Source organism: Magnolia sinica, chromosome 16 (genome assembly GCF_029962835.1).
Source record: "Magnolia sinica isolate HGM2019 chromosome 16, MsV1, whole genome shotgun sequence".
NCBI classification, from domain to species: Eukaryota; Viridiplantae; Streptophyta; class Magnoliopsida; order Magnoliales; family Magnoliaceae; genus Magnolia; species Magnolia sinica.
In genome coordinates, this window is record NC_080588.1 from 53,778,395 (window position 1) to 53,784,065 (window position 5,671).

Below are 5,671 nucleotides of genomic sequence, written 5' to 3' on the forward strand. Positions count from 1 at the left end.
GGCTAAGACGGTGCATGATAAGAACGAGGCACACTATATTTTCCCAATCAAAAGTTTAAGAGATTACTTACAACTGGCAAGAACAACCACACAATCTTGTATGATTTTTACAATCAATATAGGTAACTTAGATTTCAAACCAGGAGTGATCTAACTTCTTCCTAAAATTCACGGACTTGACTTAGAAAGCCTATATTTACATCTCAAGATGTCATTTGACTGAAGCTATTTCCCTTCTCTCTAAAAGAGAGGGCCAAGTCATGACTCCATTCACTGAGATTGTGCTTAATAGGCGCATGGGCTGAGATGACCCGAGAGTTCCTTGAAAAATTCCTCCCAATGCATAAAACCAATACCTTAAGGCACTCTATCATGAATTTTGCTCAAAAGGAAGATGAGACATTTTTTCAATGTTGAGAGAGATTCAAGGACCTGTTACTCGCATGCCCACACCATGATATGAGATTTGGCGAGTAATCGGTTTCTTTTATGATGGATTAAATTGAAATATGTGCTAATTTATTGAAATGATGTGCAATGGTGAGTTCATGACGAATGACCCAAAGGCTACCTTGATAGGTTGGCTGAAAACGCACAATTATGGGACACCACCAACAAACCAAGTAATTGCAAGTTGTACCTTAAGGAAAAAAGAGAAATATACACCCTCAAGGAAGATGATGATGTGAATGTAAAGATTGTAGGTCTCACTCAAAAAGTAAAGGCCATGGAACTAAGGTGGAGGTGATCCAACACAACAATGTGGTGGTGGAAAGTGTATGTGGCATACACGAGAGTAATGCACACCTTACAAAGGATTGTCCTACAATCCCAACTTTTCAAGATGTGTTGCAAGCCCAAGTTAATGCCACGAATGCTTATCAACGCCCATTCAGTGCGTCGAACTCTAACACTTACAATCCTAATTGGTGAAATCATCCCAACTTTAGTTGGAGAAATGGGCCAACTGCTAACGTAAACACTCCTCCTTAAGGACATCCCCCTGTACCTTAATGTGCACCACAAGTGCAACCACAAAAGATGACTCTTGAGGACACGTTGCAAGCATATATGCAAGGGTATATACAATTCAATCAAACCACCATGCATGCCGTAAATGATCTTAAAACGTTTGTCTCGATGATTGAATCACACTCGATTGCTAGAGAGAAAGGGACATTCCTGGCCCAACCTCAGCCTAACACAAAAGGACAGTACGAAGCAAGTGATTGACCGACTACATGATCCATGTGTGCCTTCGGTGTTCAACTTCCAAGGGTTCAACCGACTACATCACACACAGAGTCATGTGATTGACAAAAAAGGTGAACAAATAAGTGTACTGATAATCTCCTCATTTGTTAATTACGTGACAAAAACCTAACCTACACCTTATCATGGTCCATACCAATGATAAACCAAAATAACTAAAATATTACATGTCAATTACAAAATATTTACAACTCAAATACAAAGACATGTAAACTATTACATTGCTCTCCTATGTTCATTAATTCCTTGCAACAATAAACAAATCCCGTAATATAATTCAACTTATTTTGGTGGAACTTGATCTTTCTTCACATTTTTGTCAATATTTGACAAAGGGACAATTCCATATATATACCAATTAAGCAAAGAAAAATTAAAAGCTTTATAAATCATTGATTTACTACTATAAGGGCATACTAATAGGGGAATATGGTGCATAATAATTAAAACACAGAACATGAATATTATGGTCATTGAGAACGATATACCATTTGAAATAATAATGACCAATGATAGTCTAACAATAAACATTTGATACTAAAATTAAGTAATTTTAAAGCTAAACTATAAAAAAATAAGATGAGGGTATAAATCCTTGAATTTACTTATGGTGCTCATTAATAAGCTACTTAGATTTATGAATTAAGCCTACATAGACCTTCTAAGGTCACCTATCCCTTTTCATAACACACACAGGCGTGAAACTCCTACTACTCAGATTCTTATCAGGTGGGAGATATTCTTTTCTAAATTCATCTCCACATGAGTATGTTTCTAGGACCATTAAATAAATGAATAAAATGCACTCTAGAGAAAAATTTCAACATAGAAATAGAAAGACTTTTAGATGCTTTGTCAGATCTTCATTCAAAACTTATGAAAGAATTTTACTTTGGTCCACCTACTATAGTTTATTTTTCTTATTTTATGCCTTTTTTTTGTTCCTGTTTAAAGTCCCATGACACCTAGATATATATGTTTTTATTCTCGAGTTTTAAAGTATTTTGAGGATGTACATTTTTGCCTACAGCGCACCAGGGATTAAAAAAAAATATTTTTAATATATTAAACTCCACAAATTTTTTTTATCAATATACTAAAATATTCGATAGGTCCCATAAAATATGACGGCTTTAGGCCGTCAGATTTTGAGAAAATAATGGTCTAAAACTGTCAATGTTTTTGTTGAAAACTTTTGATGGTATCATGCCATCGAATTGGTTTTTTGACTTCCAGAAATTCAACGGCCATTTTTGATGACTACGCCTAACAAATTTTTACGTAGTGTTATTATTATCTAGTTTCTTATTACATTTTAGGTTATGATTTACTACAAACCCTTAATTACATATCTTTTAAATATTTTTAATTTTATGGTAAATATAATATGGTGAAAAAGTAGTGATAAGTATCTTTATGGTAACAACACAAGTGATATTTAATAGAATGTAAGAGATGCATGATATGTAAGAATGCATGTAATACGACTATTTTGTGACAGCCTTGGGATTGTCTATGTGATCTATAGTTTGGGATCTGTGGCCTCCTCACATGGTGAGATATCAGGATAAGGACCCTTAATATTGTCTTCATTTCCAACATGAATCTAGGATAATAGAAAAAATTCAGAATAAGGTAATGTACACTTATTGTGTATGAGTCTCCTAAACAGGGAGTGTATCATTTTGTCTACATTGGAGAATACGTCTTCGCATGTTAAATAAATAGTGTTAGAACATTGTGTTGGATATAGTACGTGTGAAGTATCCACATATTCATATTGGGTTGAAGAATAGAGAATATCTCTTTTCATGGTGTATTTGAATCACCATGGTAGTGGCCATAAAGTTGGAGTTAATGTATTGATTGTTAAATGCCATGTGAAAGCATGGAATTAAGTAATTAGTGCAATAGAAAGCAAAAAATGTAGGTCATATGATGGAAGGCATGGGCGCTCCATCACTTTGGACAGCGTGCCGTCTATGTGATTCATGTACATGTAACTACTACTAACAGAGTCCGCCCGGGCTGGAAATGGAAGTATTGGCTTGACAGAATTCGGAATCTCGGTAACTCCTGCAATGTACAGTTTTGCCATATTTGTAGAGAAGAAAATGGGTTGGCGGATGGCATGGCCAATTTGGGTAGCGACAAGCAAGCCTTGCCCTATTTACCTCCCTTGCGGCGCTCCCTCATGTGGTGAGAGGCCATCTTTTCCTTGACAAGCTAGGATTAGGGGCTGCCATGAAAATGTTTAGAAGATAGTGGGTTTTGGCCGGGCGGCGGTTCCGGGTTTTGTATTTAGTGTTGGTGTTTCTTTCCTGGGATGGCTCTTCCTTCGTTTTGAGGGGATGGCTGTCCTTTAGTAGTCATAGTAGATATGATAGGCGGCCCGCTCTTAATAGCTGGTGGCCACCCGAATGAGGTGCACATTTTGGGGAAGGCCGTTCATTATATGGTGCCCTCCCTTCTCTTTGTAAAGCTTTCTTTTGATCAATACAATAGAGTTTCCCAAAAAAAAAAAAAACTACTACTAATAGAGCTTATTAGGAATAGGCATTGTTTTTAGTGCTAATTTTCTTTTAAGTTGGGAAGTTGGCGTAGTTGCACCTTGATTCACTTGAAAAAGGCTGCACAATCCTAAAATCTATAAAATTAAGGAAAAATGAAAGGAAATGAGAAAAATGAAGTGAGAAGTCATTAGAGAGACCCCATTGAGGTATTTATAGGCTTCCTCGGGGGGTCCAACAATGATGTGACGTTCTCTCGTTGGATAATGCTCACATCATTTGGTAATTGCCCCCTCTAAATGAGTATGAGGATGATGTGGCAAGATGTGGGCTTAGGTCAATCCATGTAGCAGAGTGATGGTGCAGACTTGACCCTCAGGCCCGCTATGGGTTCGCACCTTTGTAAGCTTGATTTGCACGTTGATTCCACACCATCACAAGTTCGGTCCACACAATGGCTGTTGAGATGTAGAGCCACATCTGGATAGGGGTGCTCGACTAGTTGAGTGCCCTGCTCGACCGGTCGAGTGGGCCACTCGACCCGTCGAGGGTTGGCTCGACTCAAAGTCCAGCGAGCTAAAGTTTTTTGGGTCCGAGGTACTCGACCGGTCGAGGCCCATGCTCGACTAGTCGAGAGTCCGCTTGACCAGTCGAGCAGCCTGCTCGACCAGTCAGCATCCTGCTCGACCAGTCGAAGTTACACAGATTTGTTTTGCATATTTGATACGGACTGCGGATTTTTAAAACGGTTTTGTAAGATGTGTGAAAGGAAAGTTGCCTAAACTATAAATAGGGGTCCCTAGGGCTTTTCTAGGGTTATGGGAGTTATTGTAAAGTGTGGTTAAAGGGTTTTCTTTATACATCCAAGGGAAAAGGTTAGTATATTGCTTGTAATCTCATTTTCTTCATAGTGGAAGTTTGCACCCGTGGTTTTTTTTAATCCTTGTTTGGAGTTTTTTCACGTATATCTTGTCTTATGGTTTGTTTGGTGTTTCAACAAGAAAACAAATGCATTTGATTTGAGAGAATTATTCAATGATAACAAAGAATTCAATGAGAGAACAATGATTACATTTATTCTGAGTTCATTTACATCTTCGGATTCCCTTGATTTTGAAAATAGAGTACAATCAATGCAACGCAATGAATGAAAGATAAGATAGTCCGATAGCGATTTTGGCAGCATTTTAACGCTTTTGATATTCATCGTAAAGGTGGATTAGTTGTGGGGACTTGAAACTGACTTGAAATCCTTGATTTGGTCGTGCGATAGGTTCTGATCACCCTTTCATTCATCTTTAGAGTCGTACGGACAAATTCTTCTTTCCTCTGGAATTCTCCTCTATGGAGCGCAAACCTTGAAATGTGGAGCGCACTTCCTTGAATTGTGGAGCACACTTCCCTTGAATTGTGGAGTGAACTTCCCTTGAATTATGGAGCGCACTTCCTTGAATTGTGGAGCGCACTTCCCTTGAATTGTGGCTTGCTTTAGGACAAAAGGGAGAGAGAAGTGGTGCATGGGTGTATCCGTTAAGACAACAAAAGCCTCCCCTTAAGACAAAGGGGAGAGAGAAGTGGTGCATGGGGTATCCGTTAAGACAACAAAAGGCTTGTCTCAGGACAACCCTCCATGGGAATTGGCGTTGGAAGCCAAACGTCAAGACATGTTTCCACCAGAAGTGGCGTAGGAAGCCGACTATCAGGACAATATTCCACCAGAAGCGGTGCAGGAAGCCAAGTATCAGGACAATGTTCCATAAGAAATGGCACAATGGAGATTTTTCCAATGTCATTGCGTGGTTCATGCAAGGGAAATCTTCCCTTCAGACAATATCCACCAGGTGTGGCATAATGGGATTTCTCCCATTCCCATTGCGCGGGTCACGCAA